This window comes from Entelurus aequoreus, linkage group LG03 (genome assembly GCF_033978785.1).
Source record: "Entelurus aequoreus isolate RoL-2023_Sb linkage group LG03, RoL_Eaeq_v1.1, whole genome shotgun sequence".
Taxonomy (NCBI): Eukaryota; Metazoa; Chordata; class Actinopteri; order Syngnathiformes; family Syngnathidae; genus Entelurus; species Entelurus aequoreus.
In genome coordinates this window covers 19,698,882-19,709,164 of record NC_084733.1, presented here as the reverse complement: position 1 = coordinate 19,709,164, position 10,283 = coordinate 19,698,882, and the positions used below count along the sequence as shown (strand labels likewise).

The following is a 10,283-nucleotide window of genomic DNA, read 5'->3' as shown; positions in this document are numbered from 1 at the left end:
TCCAGACCTGTCTCCCATTGAAAATGTGTGGTGCATTATGAAGCGTAAAATACAATGGAGACCCCGGACAAAAAAAATAAAAAATTCTCAGTTGGAACATTAAATATCTTGTCTTTGCAGTCTATTCAATTGAATATAAGTTGAAAAGGATTTGCAAATCGTTGTATTCTGTTTTTATTTACGATTTACACAACTTCACTGGTTTTGGGTTTTGTATATTGTGCTAAATGAAAGAAAGAACATCAATAATGAATATGTTTCAATAAAATTTAAGTGTGAATGAAAATACACCTTCACCACCTAAGTCATATTTTTTGTGCTTAAGGAAGGAAGGAATTAACTTTATTGCCATTGCACAAGTAAAATGAAAGGAACTAATTTTTCTGTGATTTTAGCTTTTCTATTTGTTTGATATTGTCATTACTGCCACAAGTGATGGTAAAGTGTGTTACAACTGAGTAGACTTAGACTAACTTTAATGATCCACAAGGGAAATTGTTCCACACAGTAGCTCAGTTACAATGATGGAAAGTGTAAGGATGGAAAGGACAATGCAGGTATAAATAGACTAAATGTATACTATTTATAAATGAGCTAAATAATATTATTTGATATTTTACGGTAATGTGTTAATAATTTCACACATAAGCCTGAAAAAAACTGCGACTTATAGTCCGAAAAATACGGTAGAGTACCACTGCAGCCCAAGCGGACCACAGCTGGGAAATAGATATTTTTTGGTGGCCCAATAAAATTGTTAAAATGGTCACCCTATGGTTAAGAAACACTGGCATAAACGAATACCACATAGAAGAAATCCATAGCGTATCTGCAATGTTTTGTTTTAGAAGTGGCACACAAACGCTAAGAATGATGCAATATTTGCAAGGTCTCGTTGGCATGAATCTTTTCAGTGCATTATTTCTGCATCCATGAGACACCTATCAGAGTAATTGCAATATCTGTGCCTTCAAAGTGCTTCTATTGAAGTCCCTTTCGACGCAACAGCAACAGCAATCACAGGCAGCTGTGCTGTTAGAAGTCCTACCGCTTGTTTGCAATTAGCTCAACTCACCCACCAGAATCCTTTGCGAGCCTTCAACTCGGACTTTCTGTCTTTGTTCCGCTTTAATGTCGGCTTCTGAGACCGGCTTTGGCAAACTTTCTCCACTTTTAAACAAAGAAGGGGTCTGCGCTCGTTCGTGGTGTTTGAAATTGTTACAAGGACTCGGCGGTTGCGTCCGTGGAGGAAAAAAGACAGACTTTGGGACGGGGGAAAGAAATGGTTCACGGCTGTGTAGTTCAGAGGAGCCGCTGTGACGGGCTGTGACAAGCCTGGATCGCTCGCACTCGTCCCTGCCAGCCTGGAACTCCAGGCACCATTACGAGTCGTCGTACCATCCCTCTCAGATCGGAGCTCGGATTTGGTGGTATGAAAGTTTGTTTTTCAAAACTCACTAAAGCGATGCTTCTCAAACATTGGGGCGAGCTTCCCTGGGGGGCGCGATGGGGTGTCGGAGCGGGTGTGACTTTCAATATTAGCGTCTATATAAAACGAAATATACATAGCCCTTAAGTTTACTGTAAATAAAATAGGTAATGTAGATAGTAGTAGTAGTAGAAGCATTTAAGTCCCACCTTAAAACTCATTTGTATGCGCTAGCCTTTAAATAGACCCCCCTTTTAGACCAGTTGATCTGCCGTCTCTTTTCTGGTCTGCCCCCCTCTCCTGCGTGGAGAGGTTATTAGGTGACCACAGATGAGGCGCTAGCTGTTCAAGGTCAGGACATCAGTTGGGGACGTCTCTGCGCTGCTGACTTGTCTCCACTCAAGATGACCCCCTGCTGGCCCCACTATGGACTGGACTCTCACACTATCAACTAGATCCACTCGACATCCATTGCACCGGTCGCCAAAGGGCGGGGGGTCCCCACATAGTCTTCCCAACGTGTCCTGGGTCTTCCCCGTGGCCTCCTACCGGTCGGACGTGCCCTAAACACCTCCTTACGGAGGCATTCGAGTGGCATCCTGACCAGATGCCCGAACCACCTCATCTGGCTCCTCTCGATTTGGAGGAGCAGCGGCTTTACTTTGAGCTCCCCCCGGATGGCAGAGCTTCTCACCCTATCTCTAAGGGAGAGCCCCGCCACCCGGCGGAGGGAACTCATTTCGTCCGCTTGTACCCGTGATCTTGTCCTTTCGGTCATAACCCAAAGCTCATGACCATAGGTGAGGATGGGAACGTAGATCGACCGGTAAACTGAGAGCTTTGCCTTCCAGCTCAGCTCCTTCCTCACCACAACGGATCGATACAGCGATACTCCGAGGTACTTGAACTCCTCCACTTAAGGCAGGGTCTCCTCCCCAACCCGGAGATGGCACTCCACCCTTTTCCGGGCGAGAAACCATGGACTCGGAGTTGGAGTTGATTATATTATTGTTTATTATATATATATATATATATTATCATTATATACAGGGTGTACCCCGCCTTCCGCCCGATTGTAGCTGAGATAGACTCCAGCGCCCCCCGCGACCCCGAAGGGAATAAGCGGTAGAAAATGGATGGATGGATATATACACTACCGTTCAAAAGTTTGGGGTCACCCAAACAATTTTGTGGAATAGCCTTCATTTCTAAGAACAAGAATAAACTGTCGAGTTCCAGATGAAAGTTCTCTTTTTCTGGCCATTTTGAGCGTTTAATTGACCCCACAAATGTGATGCTCCAGAAACTCAATCTGCTCAAAGGAAGGTCAGTTTTGTAGCTTCTGTATCGAGCTAAACTGTTTTCAGATGTGTGAACATGATTGCACAAGGGTTTTCTAATCATCAATTAGCCTTCTGAGCCAATGAGCAAACACATTGTACCATTAGAACACTGGAGTGATAGTTGCTGGAAATGGGCCTCTATACACCTATGTAGATATTGCACCAAAAACCAGACATTTGCAGCTGGAATAGTCATTTACCACATTAGCAATGTATAGAGTGTATTTCTTTAAAGTTAAGACTAGTTTAAAGTTATCTTCATTGAAAAGTACAGTGCTTTTCCTTCAAAAATAAGGACATTTCAATGTGACCCCAAACTTTTGAACGGTAGTGTACATATATAATAAAACATAGAGCTACCACGCCCCCTTGTGGTCTGTGCCGTCTACTCCTCCAGTACATAACGCAAGCGGTAGAAAATGGATGGATGGATGGCAAAATACAGTAGTTAAGCTACTTTTGTCATTTTATTGTAGCGCAGCCTTAGTACTCATTTGTACTTTAGAACCAAGATTTCAAACTTAGCTCAGATTGTTGCCTTCTTTTTGGAAGTTTTTTGGCAATGACAATTCAACGTCGCTCTGTGACGACCTCAGAGAGGCTTTCAGAAAAGCATCGTTGGAAAAATTGGTTTTGGTGTAATTGCTGTTTGGAAGCCCAGACAAGAAGGCGTTACGCATTCAGAAAGGAGCTACAGTTCGCTTTAGGCCCGGCGTGACTACAATGACACGTCGCCCTTGTACGCTCACATCAGAGAACGTGAGGGGACGGGACGAGGGGAGGGGGGTGTCTTCGAAGACGGCCATAACAACCCCGCACTTCCCGCTCATGCATACTTTGAGACGTGCGCTCCTTTGTACCTTTTGTTCTATTATGTGTCCTCCATGATGGCCTGCAGCCATCCACATGAGACAAACTTGTGGCCGCACATCTGATGATGGGGATGAAGAGGAGGGTTCAAACGCAGCAAGACTGTGAATTATGGAGGGGCGCTCGCTCAGAGCACTGTGTAAATGAGCCTGGTTACATATGCACCGGCCCACGAGCGCCCACAGGTCATGCAGCCGTCCTAAAGACCATGGCGACGAAACTTTCATTTCTTCATCACCTTCTTTTTTTCACTTGACTTTTAAATCCGTCTGCAGCCCTTCGTCTTTATCAGTAAACGGGAAAGAATGGACGTTGCCTCCTGACAGTTTTTTTTCATTGATCTTTCTGCCAGATGGAGGGTTTGGTCCAGGCTTGTTGTCCATTACACAGCGATGACGGTCGCCAGCTGATCAGAGCATCCTGACAGTAACTACAGGCGAGTAGACAAGGTCACACCTACCAACACATGCATTATCTGCTTGGTCACCAGGGTAAAAACACCAAAATAGTTCACGGACAAAAGACCGGAAGCCATAACCGTCTTTGGAGGGATAACACAGTTTTCCAGTTCGAATGTTAAATATCTTGTCTTTGCAGTCTATTCAATTGAATATAGGTTACAAATCATTGTATTCTGTTTTTATTTACGATTTACACAACGTGCCAACTTCACTGGTTTTGGGTTTTGTATAAAAAGACAAGTCATTTTCAGCCTTTACACACCAACAATATTTAGCGCTGACCATAGTGGTGTTTATGTGCGTTAAACAGTTGATTCTGAATTGGAAAGCTTTGTTTGTGCATAAGCATCTGGGATCTGAGCCAAGGATGTCGTTGTGGCTTGTGCAGCCCTTTGAGACCCTCGTGATTTGGGGCTACATAAATAATAGTTGATTGATTCATTGATTGATTGATTGAAGCATAAATCTGTAAAAAAAAAAAAATAATAATTCCTAATTAATTCTCGTAGGAGCACATTTTTTTCTCTCAAATAGTACTATTTTATACTCATAATGTTAAGGACTTTTTTTTCTTCCTGAAACAAAATACTATTTTATTAAATTAACATTAACGCTGTTTTGTCCTAAAAAAAAAAAAATTATTCACATATTTTTCTTTTTGTGTGATTGCGGCTTTTTGCTTCATAAATGTGATCGCTGCAATGAGACAGACAATGAAGAGAAAGAATCTTCTAAGATCATGTCGACAATTAACATATTTATATCAGAAATACAAATGTTAGACAAACCATTTGTCCAGCAATTCCATTTTTGAGTTCATGAATGACTTGAAAGGCTGATTTGGAGATAAACAACACCAAAACAATGTCTGCTGACATTTTTTTTAATGGCGTTTGTTTTCAGATACAGGAGATCTATAATATGTTACATACATGAAAAAAACTTTTTACAACATGCATTGATTGGATCATTCAAGGGCACCATCACAGTATTACAGTGTTGTGGCACGGGTTTGTAAAAATGTATTACTTCGTCTAGATATATATATATATATATATATATATATATATATATATATATATATATATATATATATATATATATATATATCCGCAGACTGAGGCGGGAGGGGGTCTTAAACGTTGGCATTGTCTGTGTGTGGACAAAGACAAGATTAACTGGGATGTAGCCTTGATAACCTTAGTGTAGAGGGGGCTTTAGTAGATCATGCCCTAACACTTTTAAGATATTTTCTATGGGGGGAAAATTACTTAATTCTTGAAGTATTACTACTTTTTTTCTCCAAAAATATCATACTAAGTTCTTAAGCAGAAAAAAATGTAAAAACATTTCTCTAACAATTTATTTGTACAATTTTATACTTTTGCAAAAGTGACGTTTTATTATCAGAACTGCAACTTTATACTCATATCTAAAAATACGATATATTGCCAAAAGTATTTGGCCACCCATCCAAATGATGAGAATCAGGTGTACTAATCACTTGGCCCGGCCACAGGTGTATAAAATCAAACACTTAGGCATGGAGACTGTTTCTACAAACATTTGTGGAAGAATGTGCCGCTCTCAGGAGCTCAGTGATTTCCAGCGTGGAACTGTCATAGGATGCCACCTGTGCAACCAATCCAGTCGTGAAATTTTCTCGCTCCTAAATATTCCAAACTCAACTGTCGGCTTTATTATAAGAACATGGAAGAGTTTGGGAACAACAGCAACTCAGCCACCAAGTGGTAGGCCACGTAAACTGACAGAGAGGGGTCGGCGGACGCTGAAGCGCATAGTGCAAAGACTTTCTGCACAGCCAGTTGCTACAGAGCTCCAAACTTCATGGGACGTTCCAATTAGCCCACGTACAGTACGCAGAGAGCTTCATGGAATGGGTTTCCATGGCCGAGCCGCTGCATCTAAGCCATACATCACCAAGTCCAATGCAAAGCGTGGGATGCAGTGGTGTCAAGCACGTCGCCACTGGACTCTAGAGCAGTGGAGACGCCTTCTCTGGAGGGATGAATCACACTTTTCTCTCTGGCAATCTGATGGATGAGTCTGGGTTTGGAGGTTGCCAGGAGAACGCTACATTTTGGACTGCATTGTGCCGAGTGTGAAATTTGGTGGAGGAGGAATTATGGTGTGGAGTTGTTTTTCAGGAGTTGGGCTTGGCCCCTTAGTTCCAGTGAAAGGAACTTTGAATGCTCCAAGATACCAAAACATTTTGGACAATTCCATGCTCCCAACCTTGTGGGAACAGTTTGGAGCGGGAACCTTCCTCTTCCAACATGACTGTAGATTAACTTGACTGGCCTGCAAGAGTCCTGACCTGAACCCGATAGAACACCTTTGGGATGAATTAGAACGGAGACTGAGAGCCAGGCCTTCTCAACCAACATCAGTGTGTGACCTCACCAATGCGCTTTTGGAAGAATGGTGGAACAATTCCTATTAACACACTCCGCAACCTTGTGGACAGCCTTCCCAGAAGAGTTGAAGCTGTAATAGCTGCAACAGGTGGACCCACATCATATTGAACTCTATGGGTTAGGAATGGGATGGCACTTCAATTTCATATGTGAGTCAAGGCAGGTGGCCAAATACTTTAAGCAGTATAGTGTGTGTGTATGTATATATATATATATATATATATATATATATATATATACCGTAATTTCCGGACTATAAGCCGCTACTTTTTCCCCTCGTTCTGGTCCCTGCGGCTTATACAAGGGTGCGGCTTATTTACGGCCTGTTCTTCTCCGACACCGACGAAGAGGATTTCGGTGGTTTTAGTACGCAGGAGGAAGACGATGACACAATGATTAAAGACTGACTTTTCATATACCGGTAGGCTGGTTATTTTGATAACGTACAGGCGAGCACTTTGTATTACTTTGCACCGTTGTATTATTTGTACTCTGCACGAATGCTGTTCGCCATGTCAAAGATGTGAAAGTTTGATTGAATGATTGAAAGATTTATTGTTTATAAATGGGACGCTTTGCGTTCCCAAACAGTCATCTCTGTCCCGACAATCCCCTCCGTGGTAGCAGGAACCCCTATATACTACGGTAATCACACATCAAAACCCCGCGGCTTATAGTCGGGTGCGGCTTATATATGGGGCAATCTGTATTTTCCCCTAAATTTAGCTGGTGCGGCTTATAGTCAGGTGCGGCTTATAGTCCGGAAATTACGGTATATATATATATATATGTATATATATATACATTATTCTTGTAACGATATACCTTTTTACACATAAGTTTATTGTCATGGTATACATTTTTTCAGGATTAAAGGGTGACATTTTCAAGCTTATTTCAGCCATATTTCTTAAAGGCCTACTGAAACCCACTACTACCGACCACGCAGTCTGATAGTTTATATATCAATGATGAAATCTTAACATTGCAACACATGCCAATACGGCCGGGTTAACTTATAAAGTGCAATTTTAAATTTCCCGCTAAACTTCCGGTTGAAAACGCCTTTGGATGATGACGTATGCGCGTGACGTAGCCAGTGAAACAGAAGTATCGGTACCCCATTGAATCCAATACAAAATAGCTCTGTTTTCATCTCATAATTCCACAGTATTCTGGACATCTGTGTTGGTGAATCTTTTGCAATTTGTTTAATGAACAATGAAGACTGCAAAGAAGAAAGTTGTAGGTGGGATCGGTGTATTAGCGGCGGACTACAGCAACACAACCAGGAAGACTTTGACTCGGATAGCAGACGCGCTAGCCGAAGCTAGCCACCGACCGCACGGATGATTGTGGTGAAGTCCTTAATCCTTCCATCGATCGCTGGAACGCAGGTGAGCAAGGGTGTTGATGAGCAGATGAGGGCTGGTTGGCGTAGGTGGAGCGCTAATGTTTTTATCATAGCTCTGTGAGGTCCCGTTATACTAAGTTAGCTTCAATGGCGTCGTTACCAACAGCATTTTTAAGCTTCGCCAAGCTGGAAAGCATTAACCGTGTATTTACATGTTCATGGTTTAATAGTATTGTTGATTTTCTGTCTATCCTTCCAGTCAGGGGTTTATGTATTTTGTTTCTATCTGCATTTGAGACCGATGCTATCACGTTAGCTCCATAGCTAAGTTAGCTTCAATGGCGTCGTTAGCAACAACATTGTTAACCTTCGCCAGGCTGGAAAGCATTAACCGTGTAGTTACATGTACATGGTTTAATAGTATTGTTGATCTTCTGTCTATCCTTCCAGTCAGGGATTTATTTATTTTGTTTCTATCTGCATTTGGGCCCGATGCTATCACGTTAGCCCAGTAGCTAAAGAGCTTCGCCGATGTATTGTCGTGGAGATAAAAGTCACTGAATGTCCATTTCGCGTTCTCGACTCTCATTTTCAAGAGGATATAGTATCTGAGGTGGTTTACAATACAAATCCGTGATCCACAATAGAAAAAGGAGAGAGTGTGGAATCCAATGAGCCAGCTTGTACCTAAGTTACGGTCAGAGCGAAAAAAGATATGTCTTGCACTGCATTCTAGTCATTCACTCTAACGTTCCTCATCCACGAATCTTTTATCCTCGCTCAAATTAATGGGGTAATCGTCGCTTTCTCAGTCCGAATCGCTCTAGCTGCTGGTGTAAACAATAGGAAAATGTGAGGAGCTGTTCAATTGACTACGTCACGCTACTTCCGGTAAGGGCAAGGCTTTTTTTTATCAGATACCAAAAGTTGTGATCTTTATCGTAGTTGTTCTCTTCTAAATCCTTTCAGCAAAAATATGGCAATATCGCGAAATGATCAAGTATGAATGGTTCTGCTATCCCCGTTTAAATAAAAAAAATTCATTTCAGTAGGCCTTTAATAGCAGATTTGTTTCAAATAAACTTTTGTACCACCTCACGTCATCTAAAAACGTGTTGTGTTTTTTTTTAATGCCTGGGGTGACACAGATACCCCTGAAGTGTCAGGTATTCGGGTAGGGGCGGGTGCATGTATGTGCAACCTATTGTTTACCAGCGAGTACTCATCAGAGACGGCGAGCAAGAACGCGGTGAACCGGTGAACCTGCGAACCTTGAAATGCAGATCTGAGGCCTGCTGAGGAGCGATGACAGCTGTCATAGAGTAGCTGGCTGTGTGATAAAGCAAAACCAAAGAGGGGAAGAAACTTTTGTGAAGACACAGGAGGATTTGCGTGTGTGTGTGTGTGCGGAATTGCGCTACTCAGCATAAAAAGTGACGGATGGAGAAATAAATAAAGGCTGTGAGTGACCAGTTGAAACGCTGCTGCGCTGCGGGGGATTCTGCCTCCTTTGTTTAGATGCTAATATGCTGCTGTGATAGCAATATAGCAGGAAGGGGGTCCTCCTCTGCCTTTGATACCCATTACCCCCCCCTGCATCTTTTTACTAGCCTGGCATAACAATAACAGTATCCCTTGGAGAGTAAATGTAGTCTGTGTTTTTTTTTTTCTTCTTTTTAATACACTGACCTCAAGGCACTGAGCGCCCATCAACTTGAGCGTAATGGCACCTCAATAATCAGACTTTGTTGTACATACAGTGCAGTGTTGTGTGTGCGACTCCACTGGGCAATAATCTCCTCACGTATTCATATTTAATGTAATAGCACAAACACATGTAGTGTAAAAGCTTTTTTCTCACTGGGATTTAGTAGGCTTTAATATATATTAAAAAAAAAAAAAACCACACACTTCCATTGGTAGAAAGTAGTTATTAAAGGAATCACATATTGGAAAATCAAGAAATATGACATAAATGCATGCTTTGCAAAGAAATAACAGGTAATGCGTGGTGATTGACGACAACAGTGTATTCCACCTGCTATCTTTCACATTGCGTTGGACCTTTTTGTTTGTGTATTTGTTTTGACAATGCACAACAGAGCAGTAGCAGCGATGGAAAACGGGACCATTGTGATGACGACCATAGAACAGGAACTGGAAGTTATTGCTCCTTGCACCTCTATATTTAGTTTACATGTATTATCATTAATATTAATATTATTATTATGATACTTACTATTATTATTATACAACTGTATAATAATAATAATAATATAGTTGTTATTATTAAATTATTATAATAATCCATAAATCAAAGATTATTTATATAGCCCTTAATCACGAATGTCTCAAAGGGCTGCACAAGCCACAACGACTCAGATCCCA

At 41.7% G+C, this 10,283-nt stretch overlaps 1 long non-coding RNA gene across 1 annotated transcript in view; it reads left to right on the top strand.

Annotated features, from left to right (window-relative positions):
• Positions 1 to 4,204, top strand: part of LOC133645594 (uncharacterized) — a 39,350-nt gene extending 35,146 nt beyond the window's left edge. The window contains exon 3 of the long non-coding RNA XR_009825151.1: positions 3,995 to 4,204. This is a non-coding gene — a long non-coding RNA (uncharacterized LOC133645594). The remainder of the gene's footprint in view (positions 1 to 3,994) is intronic.
• Positions 4,205 to 10,283: the final 6,079 nt, after the last annotated feature.